This window comes from Scyliorhinus torazame, chromosome 24, assembly GCF_047496885.1.
Source record: "Scyliorhinus torazame isolate Kashiwa2021f chromosome 24, sScyTor2.1, whole genome shotgun sequence".
NCBI classification, from domain to species: Eukaryota; Metazoa; Chordata; class Chondrichthyes; order Carcharhiniformes; family Scyliorhinidae; genus Scyliorhinus; species Scyliorhinus torazame.
The window spans coordinates 55,051,140-55,072,696 of NC_092730.1; the positions used below are offsets into that span (position 1 = coordinate 55,051,140).

The following is a 21,557-nucleotide window of genomic DNA, read 5'->3' on the forward strand; positions in this document are numbered from 1 at the left end:
TAAGTATACACCGCAGGGCAAGAGTTATAGCTGGGGGAAGGGAAATTATGATGCCATTAGACGTGACTTGGGGGGGATAACGTGGAGAAGTAGGCTGCAAGTGTTGGACACACTGGATAAGTGGAGCTTGTTCAAGGATCAGCTACTGCGTGTTCTTGATAAGTATGTACCGGTCAGGCAGGGAGGAAGGTGCCGAGCGAGGGAACCGTGGTTTACCAAAGAAGTGGAATCTCTTGTTAAGAGGAAGAAGGAGGCCTATGTGAAGATGAGGTGTGAAGTTTCAGTTGGGGCGATGGATAGTTACAAGGTAGCGAGGAAGGATCTAATGAGAGAGCTAAGACGAGCAAGGAGGGGACATGAGAAGTATTTGGCAGGAAGGATCAAGGAAAACCCAAAAGCTTTCTATAGGTATGTCAGGAATAAGCGAATGACTAGGGACAGAGTAGGACCAGTCAAGGACAGGGATGGGAAGTTGTGTGTAGAGTCTGAAGAGATAGGCGAGATACTAAATGAATATTTTTCGTCAGTATTCACTCAGGAAAAAGATAATGTTGTGGCGGAGAATGCTGAGCTCCAGGTAAATAGATTAGATGGCATTGAGGTACGTAGGGAAGAGGTGTTGGCAATTCTGGACAGGCTGAAAATAGATAAGTCCCCGGGACCTGATGGGATTTATCCTAGGATTCTCTGGGAGGCCAGGGAAGAGATTGCTGGACCATTGGCTTTGATTTTTATGTCATCATTGGATACAGGAATAGTGCCAGAGGACTGGAGGATAGCAAATGTGGTCAGAGTGGGAGAGGTGGAGAATTGAAATGACAAGTGGCAGGAAACTCAAAGTCATGATTGTGGATTGAACAGAGATTTATCAAAGCGGTCACAGTCTGTTATCTGACCTGTTGAAGTAGATGAGACCAAATTGTGGCAGCAAATACCGTTGGGGGCGAATGGCCTCCTTCTGCACTGTAAATTCTATGATAATCTATGATACAGGAGATTAAACTGAAAAGCACAAGTGTCTCACTGGTTCACTTGGGATGAGTGTTTTGGGCCCTTGGATAATGAGGAGGGAGGGGGTAAAAAGGCAGGAGTTGCATCTCCTGCACTTGCAAAGAAAGGTGCAGATAGAAAGTGAGCGGATATTGGCGGTGGAGCAGCGGTCGCGGAGGGGATTGTCCCTTCACTCTGGTGAATGGGGAGAGCAGGGGAGGGCGTTTTTGATGATGTCATAAATGGTCTCTGGAATACGGAGACTGACGGGCTGCAAGGTGAGAACAAGCGGCACCAAATCAGTTCAGCTCGACTTACACAGGACACAACAATGTCAGTAACGGAAAGATCTTTTGGGATAAGAGCAAGTGCTTTGCAACATCGTTCACTTTTATTTCCATTTCCCACCTTAGCCGCTTTTCCTACAAATGTTGGCAGCGGTTGGATTTCCAGCCGCATCCTCGAAGAGACTGAAACCTAAACCCATCTCCTCAGACCGCTCGGCCTCGCTATCCTAAAGGTTCATTGTTTCTGATACTGATGACTGGTGATTGGCACCTTGCTGTTTATCAGCTGAGTCCAGAATTTCACATTGAGAGAGAAGGAAATGATCCAATCACAGAGCTGGAACGCTGCTTCTAGTTTTCTCCCCACAGATGCTGTTTAATTCTGAGCATTTCCAGCATTTCCTGTGTTTATTATTTATGATGATCAACATTTGAAGTAATTTGCTTTGTGATTTGTGAACTTTCTGAGCTGAGTTCAGGGGACTCGGTTTCCAAAATATTTTTTAAAATATTTGACGGGATTTGAGTGTTGCTGAATCCGTCAACAATTATTGTCCAAAATGTATTACCCTTGAGAATTTGGCGGTGACGTGAATCTTGAGCCGCTGCAAGTCCATGTGGTGTATGTACACACACAGTGCTGTTAGGGAGCGAGTTCCAGGATTGTGAGCCGGCCACAGAAAGGGTGATCTATTTCCCAGGATGGTGTGTGTCTCGGAGTGGAACTTGCAGGTGGTCGCTGTTTCTCTGTATCTGTTCCCAGGTGAGAGATCCCGCGGGGTTGGATGGACCCTCGCGGAGGAACAGTCAATGTCAGGGGTGGGATTTCAATCCTCGCCTCCAGAGGAGACTGCGACCTGAACTACGAACTGGCCTTAGACCCGCTCGGCCATCCTGACACACGATGCACTATCAGAAACTCCCAGCGCAAATGATATCAAATCCATAACTGCAGTGACCTGGGCTAAGTTTCTGAGTCAGCACCCACACAAACATTACCTACAGCCTAGAGCTCAATGACTGAAGATCGAGTTTGTCTTTCCAATGAAGATGGTTGGAGTGTGAACAATTTCCTGTCCTTCCTTTGATTTTCTCCAGGCCTGTGGGGAAGTTGCTGGGTGACAGGTACAATATTGAAGTGAGGAAAATGGAAAAGTGAATTGGTGCAATGACGCACCCTTTGTTTCTGTGCAGTTTTTATTGAGGGGAGTTTCTGTTGGTTCACTTGGTGAGGATCACTGACTGTATGTGATTGTGGAGCAGGCAGAGGATGTGACACATGTCCGGAAGCAGCCGAGTTTGTGGATGTTGCTCCATGAATCTTCACGGCTCACAGGGTGAAAGGAGTTTTCGACGTCGAAAATGACTATGTCCGGCAGCTGGAGCTTTCCCTTGTATTTTATGGAATATGGGAATCAGCGGATCATCAAAACACAGAAATGAAACACGTCTAGTCACAGTATTTTCTCACATGATGTTAACATCAGTTATCTCAGCGCAGCAGGTGGCTGCGTGGCCTAACGGATAAGGTGAATCTAGTGACAATATCAGAAAACTGCAGGTTCGAGTCCTGCCGCGGCCGTTTCAAACAGAAATCACATTTCTGGTTTTCCTTCCTCAGCTCAAAGTTCCGCGTTTCCGTCTATACATTTCCCGACTTGTCTCAGAATCTATTTTCTTGCTATTTTGTTCATTCAATTGTCTCTCATCTTGGTATTCTGCTTAGATCCTAAGGAATCCACAATTTCTGTTTGATCTGGATAAACAGTCGAAGCTCCATCCAGAACAAAATGTTTTGTGTCAATCGGTTCAATGAGATTCTGTGGCGGGAATTCTAATCTACTCAGGAAGATGTTTAGTAATGAGCTGAATGGACGGTTTTTGTTAACTGGGGTGAAAGGTTATGACACTGGATTGAGAAACCAGCGGCCCGAACTAATCTTTGGGACAGAGAATAAATCCCAACATGGCCTCTGGTGACAGTTACATTCACTGATTTAATAAATCTGGAATTGAAAGGCATCGGAGCTGGTTAACTTTAGTCAGGTGTAAGCTGGTACGTTTTCTGATTGGTTAGATAATGCACCGCAGTCAATACTGCACTTCTTCACCAACTGCGCCCAACTGACCGCAATATTTTTTTAAAAAACATGAATTTCTGGAATATCTGTAACTGATATTGTTACACCAACAATTTAATCAGTCGAACAGTGCGTTTAGGGAGCTGAGATTTTCGAATAGGTCAAGGGTTGGACTCCAAATCCAATGGTCTTTTTCCACGGAGATTCTATCCCTTCTCACATACAGTAAGAAGTCCAACAGGTTTGTTTCAAATCACTAGCTCTCGGAGCGCTGAATGGAGAGGTAGGTTCCAGAAACATTTATATAGACAAAGTCAAAGATGCAAGACTTTAAATGCGAGCATTTGCAGGTAATTAAGTCTTTACAGAGCCAGAGAGAGGGGTAACCCCAGGTTAAAGAGGTGTGAATTGTTTCAAGCCAGGACAGTTGGTCGGATTTCGCAAGCAAAGGCCAGATGGTGTTTGGAAAGTTATCAATAGTTGTCTATAGAGTCCTGTATCTTTTGGGGAGTGGTCAGGATTTGTAGTTGATATACTGTTTACTGTGTGTTTATAAAATGTTAACTGGATTCATGTAATTAAAATACTTTTGTTTTAAACATACTTTAGATCTCTGTTGCATCACACCTGTAAAATGGGCCCTTGTGCTCCCCATAACCAAAATGTATTTAAAGTTGTGGGTCAGGTGAACTCCGTGATATACTTTGGGGTTCTCTAAACCCTGGCCCATAATACGTGGACCGAGGTACAGTGAAAAGTATTGTTCTACATACAGTCCAGACAGATCGGTTCATACATGTAAAACATAAGACATGCATAAATACACAATGTAAATAATAATAACAGTAATAATAAATGTAAGTAATATTAGTAAACAATAACAAATCGTAAATAGAGACAAGAGTGAAAAGTTGGGTTAATCGCGTCAGTAAAACGACACAAGCAACATTCAGTTTACGGACACTCCTGGAGCCGGATGAGATCAGCAACTGATGTATTTGCATTGTGATAAGAAGTCTTACAACACTAGGTTAAAGTCCAACAGGTTTCTTTCGAATCACTAGCTTTCGGAGCGCAGCTCCTTTCTCAGGTGAATCGAAAGAAACCTGTTGGACTTAAACCTGGTGCTGTAAGACTTCTTACTGAGCCCACCCAAGTCCAACACCGGCATCCCCACATCATGGCTTACATTATGACGACTAATACAAAAACATGCAATTCGTGGCCATGAGGCGGTAGGTTCAAATCCCACCAGAGTCGGCTTTTGGGTATCACCGTGGTTAACACTCAGGGGCTCGGGGTCAATTCCAGCCTTGGGTTACAGTCTTGCACGTTCTTCCCGTGTCTGCGTGAGTTTCCTCCACTGTCCGAAGATGTCCAGTTTAGATGGATTGGCCATGTTAAATTGGCCCTTAGTGTCCAAACGTTTACGTGGGTATGGGCCGTAGGTTGGGTGCTCCTTGGGGTGATCAGTGCAGACTCGATGGGCCGAATGTCCTCCTTCTGCACAAGAAGTATTCTATGATTGCTTAAACAGGGTGAAGATGGCAGCCTCAGGACACAGAGACAAGGTAAGCTCTCAGGCCAGAGTAAGAGCCCTATGTAATGATTCATAACATTGGAAATAAACTGCATAAATACATTTATTGTGGACTGGTGCCATCTCCTGGCTGAACGGGAGGCGTTCGGCAAAGACTTTTTCATTCATGAGCATTTTAAATTTGGACACTCCTCAAATACAATACACAAAATAATCTTCATTCGTGCGCTTCTTTCTTAAAATCGAGCTTCATTCTTTTTCAGTACAAATGGTTTTTGAACACATGAGTTCTCAGTTAGAAACAATAGTAAACAGCTGGGTTATCCGGGCCAGAAAAATGAGACAAGTACATTTCAGTTTACAAACTGTGTTATGGACACTCCTGGTACCTGGTGAAATGAGCACCTAGGTTACTTACAAAATGATGACTAATTAATAAAAGTGATGATTTAAGCAGGTTACAAACGGCAGCATCGGGACACAAGGACGAGTTGAGGTCTCAGGCCGCAGTAAGAGCCCTATGTAATGGTACCGTATGGCCTGCCGAAACAGGCGCCGGAACGTGGCTTTTCACAGTAACTTCACTGAAGCCGACTTGTGACAATAAGCGATTGTTGTTACACACAGAACATCAGAAATAAATAGCATCAATAAATGTATTGTGGACTGGTGCCATCTCCTGGCTGAATGGGAGCCGTGCGACACGGACACTTTCGGAACATTCTTAAATTGGAGTGAAATAACATAAACATTGTAAGAATGATTAAAAACAATTTCTCAAGCAAATGCAAAGTGAAGATAAACAATAGTTGAGCCATGGTGAGTCAGCAGTGACGGTATATGGGGAGCATTGCTCCCTTCCCGGCTGTTGACAAGCCTTCAATTTGTTGCGCTGCTTTATTTAGAACTTTCAGTTCGGCTGGTCAGTTTCACAATAAGAGACATTAAAAATTCTGACATATGATAAATTCTGGCAAAAGATGTGACAAAAATAAATTTCACATTGCTTTGTGAATTTTCACAATTCTGGTTCCTGATGAAGTTAATATGAACGTTACTGAGGTGGTGATCTTGTCCTGACAAATCAGAAAATTCAGAGCGAAAGCAGAATGACAAACACAGCTTCAGGGCACAAGAAGATTATTCTGTAATGACATTTCATCAGAAAACAACACCAAATTTTGCGAACAAACGGCTCTAACATGGCCATTAGTTTCGCCGCGAGTAGGTTCGAACCTACGCGGGGAAACCCCATTCGATTTCGAGTCCAACGCCTTAACCACTCGGCCATCACAGCTTAAATCTGCATTGCCAATTCGTTCTATAGAAAGCATTGGAAAAGCAGACACGCGGGATTGCAGTCATGCGATGAACGGTGTCCTAGTCTTTCTATGAGTAGGGATTGAATCTGCGTGGGAAAAAAAAACTTTAGATTTGGCGCCACGCCTTCACATTATTGAGAATGTTGAGCTGAACGAACTGATTTGATAACAGGAACACAAGGTTATGTCGCTGGACTGGGAATCCAGAGGCCTGAACTCACCTTTCGTGACAAGATTTAATAAATCTAGAATTGAAATTTAGTCTCAGTAATGGCGGATAAAGGTTCTGCTGCAGACGGATCATATTTCCACAACTGGGAACACATTTACACAACAGGGAATGATTAGCACAACCACAGTGAAGATCTGTCACCGGCAGAGTCACGGTTCCGACAGAGAGAACAGTTACACAGCAGAGAGCTCAGTTATACAGCAGACAGCAGAGAGCACAGTTACACAGCAGAGAGCACAGTTACACAGCAGAGAGCTCAGTTACACAGCAGAGAGCACAGTTACACAGCAGAGACCTCAGTTCCACGGCAGAGAGCTCAGTTACACAGCCGGGAGCACAATTACACAGCAGAGAGAACCGTTACACAGCAGAGATCTCAGTTCCACGGCAGAGAGCTCAGTTACACAGCCGGGAGCACAATTACACAGCAGAGAGCACAGTTACACAGCAGAGAGCTCAGTTACACAGGAGAGTGTGCAGTTTCACTTCACAGAGCACAGTTACACAGCAGAGAGCACAGTTACACAGCCGGGAGCACAGTTACACAGCAGAGAGCACAGTTACACAGCCGGGAGCACAGTTACACAGCCGGGAGCACAGTTGCACAGCAGCGAGCACGGTTTCACAGCAGGGAGCACGGTTACACAGCAGGGAGCACGGTTACACAGCAGGGAGCACAGTTACACAGCAGGGAGCACGGTTTCACAGCAGGGAGCACAATTACACAGAAGAACGCAGTTCGTTGGACTGGGGTGAGCACAGTAAGAAGTTAACAACACCAGGTTAAAGTCCAACAGGTTTGTTTCAAACACTAGCTTTCGGAATTTTACGTGGTGTTGTAAGACTTCTTACGCAGCAGGGAGCACAGTTACACAGCAGAGAGCACACAGTTACACAGCAGAGAGCACAGTTACACGGCAGAGTGTGCAGTTCCACAGCAGAGAGCAGTTACACAGCAGAGAGCATGGTTACACAGCAGAGTGTGCAGTTACACATCAGAGGGCACAGTTACATAGCAGAGAGCACAGTTAAACAGCAGGGAGCACAGTTACACAGCAGAGAGCTCAGTTACACAGCAGAGAGCACAATTACACAGCAGAGTGTGCAGTTACACAGCAGAGGGCACGGTTACATAGCAGAGAGCACAGTTACACGGCAGAGAGCACAGTTACACAGCAGAGAGCACAGTTACACAGCAGAGAGCACAGTTACACAGCAGTGTACAGTAACACAGCAGGGTGCACGGTTACACAGCAGCGAGCGCAGTTACACAGCCGGGAGCACAGTTACACAGCAGAGAGCACAGTTACACAGCAGAGAGCTCAGTCACACAGCCGGGAGCACAATTACACAGCCGGGAGCACAGTTACAGAGCAGAGAGTATAGTTACACACCAGGGAGCACAGTTACACAGCAGAGTGTGCAGTTACACAACAGAGAGCACAGTTACACAGCAGGGTGCACAGTTACACAGCAGGGTGCACAGTTACACAGCAGAGAGCACAGTTACACAGCAGAGTGTGCAGTTACACAGCAGAGAGCACAGTTACACAGCAGAGTGTGCAGTTACACAGCAGGGTGCACAGTTCCACAGCAGAGTGTGCAGTTACACAGCAGAGAGCACAGTTACACAGCAGAGAGCACGGTTACACAGCAGAGTGTGCAGTTACACAGCAGAGGGCACAGTTACATAGCAGAGAGCACAGTTACACAGCAGAGAGCACAGTTACACAGCAGAGTGTGCAGTTACACAGCAGAGGGCACAGTTACATAGCAGAGAGCACAGTTACACAGCAGAGAGCTCAGTTACACAGCAGAGAGCACAATTACACAGCAGAGTGTGCAGTTACACAGCAGAGGGCACAGTTACACAGCAGAGAGCACAGTTACACAGCAGGGTGCACAGTTACACAGCAGGGAGCACAGTTACACAGCAGAGAGCACACAGTTACACAGCAGAGTGTGCAGTTACACAGCAGAGAGCACAGTTACACAGCAGGGAGCACAGTTACATAGCAGAGACCTCAGTTCCACGGCAGAGAGCTCAGTTACACAGCCGGGAGCACAATTACACAGCAGAGAGAACCGTTACACAGCAGAGATCTCAGTTCCACAGCAGAGAGCACAGTTACACAGCCGGGAGCACAGTTACACAGCAGAGAGCACAGTTACACAGCCGGGAGCACAGTTACACAGCCGGGAGCACAGTTACACAGCAGCGAGCACGGTTTCACAGCAGGGAGCACGGTTACACAGCAGGGAGCACGGTTACACAGCAGGGAGCACAGTTACACAGCAGGGAGCACGGTTTCACAGCAGGGAGCACAATTACACAGAAGAACGCAGTTCGTTGGACTGGGGTGAGCACAGTAAGAAGTTAACAACACCAGGTTAAAGTCCAACAGGTTTGTTTCAAACACTAGCTTTCGGAATTTTACGTGGTGTTGTAAGGCTTCTTACGCAGCAGGGAGCACAGTTACACAGCAGAGAGCACACAGTTACACAGCAGAGAGCACAGTTACACGGAAGAGTGTGCAGTTCCACAGCAGAGAGCAGTTACACAGCAGAGAGCATGGTTACACAGCAGAGTGTGCAGTTACACATCAGAGGGCACAGTTACATAGCAGAGAGCACAGTTAAACAGCAGGGAGCACAGTTACACAGCAGAGAGCTCAGTTACACAGCAGAGAGCACAATTACACAGCAGAGTGTGCAGTTACACAGCAGAGGGCACGGTTACATAGCAGAGAGCACAGTTACACGGCAGAGAGCACAGTTACACAGCAGAGAGCACAGTTACACAGCAGAGAGCACAGTTACACAGCAGTGTACAGTAACACAGCAGGGTGCACGGTTACACAGCAACGAGCGCAGTTACACAGCCGGGAGCACAGTTACACAGCAGAGAGCACAGTTACACAGCAGAGAGCTCAGTCACACAGCCGGGAGCACAATTACACAGCCGGGAGCACAGTTACAGAGCAGAGAGCATAGTTACACACCAGGGAGCACAGTTACACAGCAGAGTGTGCAGTTACACAACAGAGAGCACAGTTACACAGCAGGGTGCACAGTTACACAGCAGGGTGCACAGTTACAGAGCAGAGAGCACAGTTACACAGCAGAGTGTGCAGTTACACAGCAGAGAGCACAGTTACACAGCAGAGTGTGCAGTTACACAGCAGGGTGCACAGTTCCACAGCAGAGTGTGCAGTTACACAGCAGAGAGCACAGTTACACAGCAGAGAGCACGGTTACACAGCAGAGTGTGCAGTTACACAGCAGAGGGCACAGTTACATAGCAGAGAGCACAGTTACACAGCAGAGAGCACAGTTACACAGCAGAGTGTGCAGTTACACAGCAGAGGGCACAGTTACATAGCAGAGAGCACAGTTACACAGCAGAGAGCTCAGTTACACAGCAGAGAGCACAATTACACAGCAGAGTGTGCAGTTACACAGCAGAGGGCACAGTTACACAGCAGAGAGCACAGTTACACAGCAGGGTGCACAGTTACACAGCAGGGAGCACAGTTACACAGCAGAGAGCACACAGTTACACAGCAGAGTGTGCAGTTACACAGCAGAGAGCACAGTTACACAGCAGAGAGCACGGTTACACAGCAGAGACCTCAGTTCCACGGCAGAGAGCTCAGTTACACAGCCGGGAGCACAATTACACAGCAGAGAGCACAGTTACACAGCAGAGAGCACAGTTACACAGCAGAGAGCACAGTTACACAGCCGGGAGCACAGTTACACAGCCGGGAGCACAGTTACACAGCAGCGAGCACGGTTTCACAGCAGGGAGCACGGTTACACAGCAGGGAGCACAATTACACAGCAGAACGCAGTTCGTTGGACTGGGGTGAGCACAGTAAGAAGTTAACAACACCAGGTTAAAGTCCAACAGGTTTGTTTCAAACACTAGCTTTCGGAGCACTGCTCCTTCTTCAGGTGTCATTCCTCTTCATTCACCTGAGAAAGGAGCAGTGCTCCGAAAGCAAATGTTTGAAACAAACCAGTTGGAATTTTGCGTGGTGTTGTAAGACTTCTTACGCAGCAGGGAGCACAGTTACACAGCAGAGAGCACACAGTTACACAGCAGAGAGCATAGTTACACGGCAGAGTGTGCAGTTACACAGCAGAGAGCACAGTTACACAGCAGAGAGCACAGTTACACAGCAGAGAGCACGGTTACACAGCAGAGTGTGCAGTTACACAGCAGAGGGCACAGTTACATAGCAGAGAGCACAGTTAAACAGCAGAGAGCACAGTAACACAGCAGAGAGCTCAGTTACACAGCAGAGAGCACAATTACACAGCAGAGTGTGCAGTTACACAGCAGAGAGCACAGTTACACAGCAGTGTACAGTTACACAGCAGGGTGCACAGTTACACAGCAGAGAGCGCAGTTACACAGCCGGGAGCACAGTTACACAGCAGAGAGCACAGTTACACAGCAGAGAGCTCAGTCACACAGCCGGGAGCACAATTACACAGCCGGCAGCACAGTTACACAGCAGAGAGCATAGTTACACAGCAGGGAGCACAGTTACACAGCAGAGTGTGCAGTTACACAGCAGAGAGCACAGTTACACAGCCGGGAGCACAGTTACGCAGCCGGGAGCACAGTTACACAGCAGACAGCACAGCTACACAGCAGAGAGCTCAGTTACACAGCCGGGAGTACAGTTACACAGCCGGGAGCACAGTTACACAGCCGGGAGCACAGTTACACAGCAGACAGCACAGCTACACAGCAGAGAGCTCAGTTACACAGCAGAGAGCGCAGTTACACAGCCGGGAGCACAGTTACACAGCAGAGAGCACAGTTACACAGCAGAGAGCTCAGTTGCACAGCCGGGAGCACAATGACACAGCCGGGAGAACAGTTACACAGCAGAGAGCATAGTTACACAGCAGGGAGCAATGTTACACAGCAGAGTGTGCAGTTACACAGCAGAGAGCATAGTTACACAGCAGGGAGCACAGTTACACAGCAGAGTGTGCAGTTACACAGCAGAGAGCACAGTTACACAGCAGAGAGCTCAGTTACACAGCAGAGAGCACAATTACACAGCAGAGTGTGCAGTTACACCGCAGAGGGCACAGTTACATAGCAGAGAGCTCAGTTACACAGCAGAGAACACAGTTACACAGCAGAGAGCAGAGTTACATAGCAGAGAGCACAGTTACACATCAGTGTACAGTTACACAGCAGGGTGCACAGTTACACAGCAGAGAGCGCAGTTACACAGCCGGGAGCACAGTTACACAGCAGAGAGCACAGTTACACATCAGAGAGCTCAGTCACACAGCCGGGAGCACAACTACACAGCCGGGAGCACAGTTACACAGCAGAGAGCATAGTTACACAGCAGGGAGCACAGTTACACAGCAGGGTGCACAGTTACACAGCAGAGAGCACAGTTACACAGCAGAGTGTGCAGTTACACAGCAGAGAGCACAGTTACACAGCAGAAGGCACAGTTACATAGCAGAGAGCACAGTTAAACAGCAGAGAGCACAGTTACAAAGCAGGGAGCTCAGTTACACAGCAGAGAGCACAATTACACAGCAGAGTGTGCAGTTACACAGCAGAGGGCACAGTTACATAGCAGGGAGCACAGTTACACAGCAGAGAGCACAGTTACACAGCAGGGTGCACAGTTACACAGCAGAGAGCACAGTTACACAGCAGAGTGTGCAGTTCCACAGCAGAGTGTGCAGTTACACAGCAGAGAGCACAGTTACACAGCAGAGAGCGCTGTTACACAGCCGGGAGCACAGTTACACAGCAGAGAGCGCAGTTACACAGCAGAGAGCACGGTTACACAGCAGAGAGCAAAGGTACACATCAGAGAGCACAGTTACACAGCAGAGAGCACAGTTACACAGCAGAGAGCACAGTTACACAGGAGAGTATGCAGTTACACATCAGGGTGCACAGTTACACAGCAGAGTGTGCAGTTCCACAGCAGAGTGTGCAGTTACACTGCAGAGAGCACAGTTACACAGCAGAGAGCACAGTTTCACAGCAGAGAGCACAGTTACACAGCAGAGTGTGCAGTTACACAGCAGGGTGCACAGTTACACAGCAGAGAGCACAGTTACACAGCAGGGTGTACAGTTCCACAGCAGAGTGTACAGTTACACAGCAGAGAGCACAGTTACACAGCAGAGAGCGCAGTTACACAGCAGAGAGCGCAGTTACACAGCCGGGAGCACAGTTACACAGCAGAGAGCGCAGTTACACAGCAGAGAGCACAGTTACACAGCAGAGAGCACAGTTACACAGCAGAGAGCACAGTTACACAGCAGAGTGTTCAGTTACACAGCAGACAGCACAGTTACACAGCAGAGAGCACAGTTACACAGCAGAGTATGCAGTTACACATCAGGGTGCACAGTTACACAGCAGAGAGTGCAGTTACACATCAGATAGCTCAACTACACTGCAGAGAGCACAGTTACACAGCAGAGAGCACAGTTACACAGCAGGGTGTGCAGTTCCACAGCAGAGTGTGCAGTTCCACAGCAGAGTTTGCAGTTACACAGCAGGGTGCACAGTTACACAGCAGAGGGCACAGTTAAACAGCTGAGAGCACAGTTACACAGCAGAGTGTGCAGTTACACAGCAGGACGCACAGTTACACAGCAGAGAGCACAGTTACACAGCAGGGAGCACAGTTACACAGCAGGGAGCGCAGTTACACAGCAAACTGTGCAGTTACACAGCAGAGTGTGCAGTTACACAGCAGAGAGCACAGTTACACAGCAGGGAGCACAGTTACACAGCAGAGAGCACAGTTACACAGCAGAGTGTGCAGTTACACAGCAGAGAGCACAGTTACACAGCAGAGAGCATAGTTACACAGCAGAGTGTGCACTTGCAGAGTGTGCACTTACACAGCAGGGAGCACCATAACACAGGAGAGAGCACGGTTACACATCAGAGGGAACAGTTACACAGCCGGGAGCACAGTTACACAGCCGGGAGCACAGTTACACAGCCGGGAGCACAGTTACACAGCAGACAGCACAGCTACACAGCAGAGAGCTCAGTTACACAGCAGAGAGCGCAGTTACACAGCAGAAAGCTCAGTTGCACAGCCGGGAGCACAATGACCCAGCCGGGAGAACAGTTACACAGCAGAGAGCATAGTTACACAGCAGGGAGCAATGTTACACAGCAGAGTGTGCAGTTACACAGCAAAGAGCATAGTTACACAGCAGGGAGCACAGTTACACAGCAGAGTGTGCAGTTACACAGCAGAGGGCACAGTTACACAGCAGCGAGCACAGTTAAACAGCAGAGAGCACAGTTACACAGCAGAGAGCTCAGTTACACAGCAGAGAGCACAATTACACAGCAGAGTGTGCAGTTACACAGCAGAGGGCACAGTTACATAGCAGAGAGCACAGTTACACAGCAGAGTGTGCAGTTCCACAGCAGAGTGTGCAGTTACACAGCAGAGAGCACAGTTACACAGCAGAGAGCGCTGTTACACAGCCGGGAGCACAGTTACACAGCAGAGAGCACGGTTACACAGCAGAGAGCAAAGTTACACAGCAGAGAGCACAGTTACACAGCAGAGAGCACAGTTACACAGCAGAGAGCACAGTTACACAGGAGAGTATGCAGTTACACATCAGGGTGCACAGTTACACAGCAGAGTGTGCAGTTCCACAGCAGAGAGCACGGTTACACAGCAGAGAGCACAGTTACACTGCAGAGAGCACAGTTACACAGCAGAGAGCACAGTTTCACAGCAGAGAGCACAGTTACACAGCAGAGTGTGCAGTTACACAGCAGGGTGCACAGTTACACAGCAGAGAGCACAGTTACACAGCAGGGTGTACAGTTCCACAGCAGAGTGTACAGTTACACAGCAGAGAGCACAGTTACACAGCAGAGAGCGCTGTTACACAGCAGAGCGCAGTTACACAGCCGGGAGCACAGTTACACAGCAGAGAGCGCAGTTACACAGCAGAGAGCACAGTTACACAGCAGAGAGCACAGTTACACAGCAGAGAGCACAGTTACACAGCAGAGAGCACAGTTACACAGCAAAGAGCACAGTTACACAGCAGAGAGCACAGTTACACAGCAGAGAGCACAGTTACACAGCAGAGTATGCAGTTACACATCAGGGTGCACAGTTACACAGCAGAGAGTGCAGTTACACATCAGATAGCTCAACTACACTGCAGAGAGCACAGTTACACAGCAGAGAGCACAGTTACACAGCAGAGAGTGCATTTACACATCAGATAGCTCAATTGCACAGCAGAGAGCACAGTTACACAGCAGGGTGTGCAGTCCAACGGAAGAGTGTGAAGTTCCACAGCAGAGTTTGCAGTTACACAGCAGAGAGCACAGTTACACAGCAGAGAGCACAGTTACACAGCAGAGTGTGCAGTTACACAGCAGGGTGCACAGTTACACAGCAGAGGGCACAGTTACACAGCTGAGAGCACAGTTACACAGCAGAGTGTGCAGTTACACAGCAGGATGCACAGTTACACAGCAGAGAGCACAGTTACACAGCAGGGAGCACAGTTACACAGCAGGGAGCACAGTTACACAGCAAACTGTGCAGTTACACAGCAGAGTGTGCAGTTACACAGCAGAGAGCACAGTTACACAGCAGGGAGCACAGTTACACAGCAGAGAGCACAGTTACACAGCAGAGTGTGCAGTTACACAGCAGGGTGCACAGTTACACAGCAGAGGGCACAGTTACACAGCTGAGAGCACAGTTACACAGCAGAGTGTGCAGTTACACAGCAGGATGCACAGTTACACAGCAGAGAGCACAGTTACACAGCAGGGAGCACAGTTACACAGCAGGGAGCACAGTTACACAGCAAACTGTGCAGTTACACAGCAGAGTGTGCAGTTACACAGCAGAGAGCACAGTTACACAGCAGGGAGCACAGTTACACAGCAGAGAGCACAGTTACACAGCAGAGTGTGCAGTTACACAGCAGAGAGCACAGTTACACAGCAGAGTGTGCACTTGCAGAGTGTGCACTTACACAACAGGGAGCACAGTAATACAGGAGAGAGCACGGTTACACATCAGAGGGAACAGTTACACAGCAGGGAGCACAGTTACACAGCAGAGAGCACAGTTACACAGCAGAGAGCACAGTTACACAGCAGAGTGTGCAGTTACACATCAGGTTGCACAGTTACACAGCAGAGAGTGCAGTTACACATCAGATAGCTCAATTGCACAGCAGAGAGCACAGTTACACAGCAGAGTGCACAGTTACACAGCAGAAAGCACAGTTACACATCAGAAAGCACGGTTACACAGTAGAGAGCACAGTTACACAGCAGAGAGCACAGTTACACAGCAGAGAGCTCAGTTACACAGCAGAGAGCACAGTTACACAGCAGAGAGCACAGTTACACAGCATAAAGCACAGTTACACAGCAGAGAGCTCAGTTACACAGCAGAGAGCTCAGTTACACAGCATACAGCACAGTTACACAGCAGAGAGCACAGTTACACAGCCGAGACCACAGTTACAAAGCAGAAAGCACAGTTACACAGCAGAGAGCTCAGTTACACAGCAGAGAGCTCAGTTACACAGCAGAAAGCTCAGTTACACAGCAGAGACCTCAGTTACACAGCAGAGAGCACAGTTACACAGCAGAGAGCACAGTTACACAGCACAAAGCACAGTTACACAGCAGAGAGCACAGTTAAACAGCAGAGAGCACAGTTACACAGCCGGGAGCACTGTTACACATCAGAGTGTGCAGTTACACATCAGAGAGCACGGTTACACAACGGAGAGCACAATTGCACAGCAGGATATATATTTACAAACGGGGCCTATCATTGTAAAACAGAAAACACATTTTACTAAATAGTTAGTTGTTCTCTCTCAATATCTTGCTGGTTTGCTCGGCACCTATTCTGTGTGTCATTGTGTGTTTGTCCTGATAGTCTCTCCCTGCTTTTCGGTGTGTCTTTCTCTGTCCTCTGTCTGTTACAGACGTGCTGATGATCCGTGTTATTGTCCTGCAAGAGTGAGCTTCACAACACGTGGGTTCTTGATTGAAGGAAAAAATGGAAGAAGTGAATAGTTATCTGGCTGGCACAGAACAGCAATTGTGGACATAGTGGAACTAAAGAGCAGAGTGGCGCAGCGGAAGCGTGCTGGGCCCATAACCCAGAGGTCGATGGATCGAAACCATCCTCTGCTACTTTTATTCTCACTCACACCAAAAGTAAACAAGTCGCGATTCCCCAGCACATCCGCATTTTCTTTTCAGTAAATTAGAATCAAAGTGTTGCTTCCAGTTTGATCCGGAAATTTGTCCCGGGAATTAAACAGACAGCATTACATCACTGTGAAGTTCAAAGTAACAAAATTGGAAGCTCTTCAATCGACTCTCTCGGCGGGAAACAGAGTCCTGTTGCTGTGGTGCGTGAGTATTATTGGTGCCAACATCACATCTCCACTGATTGGAATGGGTTATGTTTTATTAACACAGTCATGGCATTTGGTAAAGATAGAACCAGGAGTGTTTCAATGTTTGAAAATCCTTTAACAGCGAGAAGAGGAAAAGTTTATATAATAACTTCCAGGAATATAACTTCACTGTTGGGACCACAGCTGTTCTCTTTATATATTAACGATCTAGATAACGGGACTGAGGGCATTCTGGCTAAGTTTGCCGATTATACGAAGATAGGTGGAGGGGCAGGTAGTATGGAGAAGGTCGGGAGGCTGCAGAAAGATCTAGACAGTTTAGGAGAGTGGTCCAAGAAATGGCTGATGAAATTCAACGTGGGCAAGTGCGAGGTCTTGCGCTTTGGAAAAAAGAATAGAGGCGTGGACTATTTTCTAAACGGTGACAAAATTCATAATTCTGAAGTGCAAAGGGACTTGGGAGTCCTAGTCCAGGATTCTCTAAAGGTAAACTTGCAGGTTGAGTCCATAATTAAGAAAGCAAATGCAATGTTGTCATTCATCTCAAGAGGCTTGGAATATAAAAGCAGGGATGTACTTCTGAAGCTTTATAAAGCATTAGTTAGGCCCCATTTAGAATACTGTGAGCAATTTTGGGCCCCACACCTCAGGAAGGACATAATGGCAGTGGAGCGGTTCCAGCGGAGATTCACACGGATGATCCCAGGAATGGTAGGCCTAACATACGATGAACGTCTGAGGATCCTGGGATTATATTCATTGGAGTTTAGGAGGTTGAGGGGAGATCTAATAGAAACTTACAAGATAATGAATGGCTGAGATAGGGTGGATGAAGGGAAGTTGTTTCCATTAGCAGGGGAGACTAGCACCCGGGGGCACAGCCTTAGAATAAAAGGGAGTCACTATAGAACAGAGATGAGGAGAAATTTCTTCAGCCAGAGAATGGTGGGTATGTGGAATTCATTGCCACAGAGGACGGTGGAGGCCGGGATGTTGAGTGTCTTTAAGACAGAAGTTGATAAATTCTTGATTTCTCGAGGAATTAAGAGCTATGGAGAGAGAGCGGGTAAATGGAGTTGAAATCAGCCATGATTGAATGGTGGAGTGGGCTCGATGGGCCGAATGGCCTTACTTCCACTCCTATGTCTTATGGTCTTATGGTCTTATGGAATATCCCACAGAGGGGCAATAAGGATATTTAACAATATCCAATAATAAACCAGAATAAGAGCGGAGATCCCAGTTTCCACTCTCGGACGGATGTGAACAATCCATCCAGACTATTTACTGCAAGAGAAGAGGAATTTTACCCGGAGTCCTCCCTCCAGCCTCTTCTTCCAGCTCTCTTTCCTCAGTGTGAAACCCACGAAATCACGCAAACGCTTCCGATCAAACCATTATTGCGATGGCCGGGAATCGAAACCGTGTTAATTGCTTGTTATTCACTGCCCAGTAGTTCTGCTCTCACCCACAAGCAGTGACATCCTTTCCACGTCCACTTTGTCAAGACCATTCAAAATCTGATGTACTTCAATCAGATCAACTGTCACACTTCACATCTCCACTGGAAACAAGTGCAGTCTATCTCACCTTTCCTCAATCGCAAACCCGCTCAAAGACCAACAAAGAACAAAGAAAAGTACAGCACAGGAAGAGGCCCTTCGGCCCTCCAAGCGTGTGCCGACCATGCTGCCCGACTAAATTAAAATCTTCTACACTTCCTGGGTCCGTCTCCCTCGATTCCCATCCTATTCTTGTATATGTCAAGATGCCCCTTAAATATCACTATCGTCCCTGCTTCCACCACCTCCTCCGGTAGCGAGTTCCAGGCACCCACTACCCTCTGTGTTAAAAATTTGCCTCGTACATCTACTCCAAACCTTGCCCCTCGCACCTTAAACCTATGCCCCCTAGTAATTGACCCCTCTACCCTGGGGAAAAGCCTCTGACTATCCACTCTGTCTATGCCCCTCATAGTTTTGTAGACCTCTATCAGGTCGCCCCTCAACATCCGTCGTTCCAGTGAGAACAAACCGAGTTTATTCAAACGCTCCTCATAGCTAATGTCCTCCATAACAGGCAAAATCCTGGTAAATCTATTCTGCACCCTCTCTAAAGCCTCCACCCCCTTCTGGTAGTGCGGCGACCAGAATTGAACACGATACGCCAAGTGTGGCCTAACTAACGTTCTATACAGCTGCAACATGACTTGCCAATTATTGTACTCAATGCCCCGGTCAATGAAGGCAAGCATGCCGTATGCGGTCTTGACTACCTTCTCCACCTGTTTTGCCCTTTCAGTGACCTCTGGACCTGTAGACATTGATCTCTCTGACTTTCAATACTGTATATTCCCTACCTGCATTAGACTTCCAAAATGCATTACCTCACATTTGTCCAGATTAAACTCCATCTGCCATCTCTCCGCCCAAGTCGCCAAACGAACTAAATCCTGCTGTATCCGATGACAGACCACGTCGCTATCCGCAATTCCCCCAACCTTTGTGTCATCTGCAAACTTGCTAATCAGACCAGTTCCATTTCCCTCCAAATTATTTATACACACTACAAACAGCAAAGGTCCCAGCACTGATCCCTGCGGAACAACACTAGTCCCAGCCCTCCAATTAGAAAAGCACCCTTCCATTGCTACTCTCTGCCTTCTATGACCTAGCCAGTTATGTATCCACCTTGCCAGCTCACCTCTGATCCCGTGTGACATCACCTTTTATACTACTCTACCATAAGGGACCTTGTCAAAGGCCTTACTGAAGTCCAAATAGACAACATCCACTGCCCTACCTGCATCAATCATCTTTGTGACCTCTTCGAAAAACTCTATCAAGTTAGTGAGACACAAAACCGTGCTGCCTCTCACTAATACGTCCATTTGCTTCCAAATGGGAGTAGATTCTGTCTCGAAGGATTCTCTCCAGTAATTTCCCTACCACTGACGAAAGGCTCATTCCTGGCACCAATCGAGGAAACCTTCTCTGAACCGTTTCCAACGTATTTACATCTTTCCCTAAATAAGGAAACTAAAACTGCACAGAATTAGCGAAATGTGTAGTTCCTGCAATAAAAGGGACAGTAGCAATATGGATATAAATGTGGTTGAATAATAAGAAACAGAATGGAATGGTCAATCGAGACTTTTCGGACTGGAAGAAGGTTTGTAGTGTTCCACATGGGTTCCTACTGGAACATTTGCTTCCCTGATACATAACAATTTGTAGATCATGGTGTACAGGGAACAGTTTCAAATTTGGGGATGGTAAAAACTTGGAAATTTTGAAAACTGAGACGCGGACAGTCTAGAACTTCAAACGACAAAAGATGGTTTTCAGTCTGGAGACGTGTGAGATGATGAATTTTGGTAGGGAAGTATAGAATCACAGAATTTACAGTGCAGAAGGTGGCCATTCGGACCATAGAATCTGCACCGGTTCTTCAAAGAGCTCCCCCATGAAGCCAACACCTCCACCCTATCCCGCACCCCAGCAACCCCATCTAACCGAAGAGCAATTTAGCATGGCCGATCCACCTAATCTGCACATCTTTGGAGTGTGGGAGGAAACCGGAGCTCCCAGCCGAAACCCACGGAGAACACCAAGTGGGAATCGAACCTGAGACACGGCGCTGTGAAGCCATAGTACTAACCACTATGCTACCGTGCTGCCCCTCAACTATTTATGGGATGAAGGAGCCGACAGAGCTGGGTGTATATGTGGATAGATCATTGAAGGTGGACAGGTGGAGAGAGCAGGTAATAAAGCAAATCTTATTCTGGGTTTATTACGAGTGGAAAAGAGAACAAGAGCAAGGAGGTTATGCTGAATCTGTACAAGGCGCCAGTTAGACATCAGATGGAATATTTTGCACAGCTCTGGGAGCCACAATATTGGAAGGCTGTGGACGTATTGGGCAGCGTGCAGAAGAGGTTTACAGGATTGATTCCATTTAGGAGGCTAGATTGGAGATATTGGGAACATTCTCCTTGGAGAGGATAAGGCAGAGAGGAGATATGATGGAGAGGTTCAAAATCATGAGGGGGCTAGGCGGAGTAACTAGAGAGAAACTGTTCCCCCGAGAAAAAAGAGCAAGAATGAGAGGGCACAGATTTCAGTTGATTTGCAAAGGAAGCAGCTGTGATGTTTGAAAAAGAAGCACTTCTGCACAACGAGTGCTTCGGGTCTGGAATGCACTGAGGAGTGAATCTTCTTGCACCATTCTCTACACCGATATTCCTAATCCTCTGTCTGATAATCGATTTGAATCACGACACCAGCTTTGGGCAGGAGTTTGGCACCATGAAAACTTGCGGCTTCAGAATCTCCAAAACAGACGCCAGCTTCATCTGGGGCACTGCTGGCAGATTTTGTCTTTCCAGAACCGGCAGCCCAGCCGTGAAAACAAGTCCATCAGAGGATCTCATTACACTGTAAGACGGAGGAGCAGAAGTAGGCCATTCGGCCCATCGTGTCTGCTCCACCATTCAAAGAGGTTATGTCTGCTCTGATATAATCCTCAAACCTAGTTTCCCGCCTTATCCCCTTGCTTTCCTTTACTGATGAAAAATCTGTCTCAAGGGCAGCACGGTGGTTCAGTAGTTTATACAGCTGCCTCACGGCACCGAAGGCCCATGTT

The 21,557-nt window shown here is 47.5% G+C and overlaps 2 non-coding genes across 2 annotated transcripts; one reads left to right on the forward strand and one right to left on the reverse strand.

The window, feature by feature from the left end:
- Positions 1–6,114: 6,114 nt before the first annotated feature.
- On the reverse strand, positions 6,115–6,195 carry trnas-cga (transfer RNA serine (anticodon CGA)). Its single transcript has one exon. It is a non-coding gene; the product is annotated as a tRNA-Ser (tRNA).
- Positions 6,196–16,608: 10,413 nt separating this feature from the next.
- trnam-cau (transfer RNA methionine (anticodon CAU)) lies at positions 16,609–16,680 on the forward strand. The gene has a single exon. It is a non-coding gene; the product is annotated as a tRNA-Met (tRNA).
- The last annotated feature ends 4,877 nt before the right edge of the window (positions 16,681–21,557 follow it).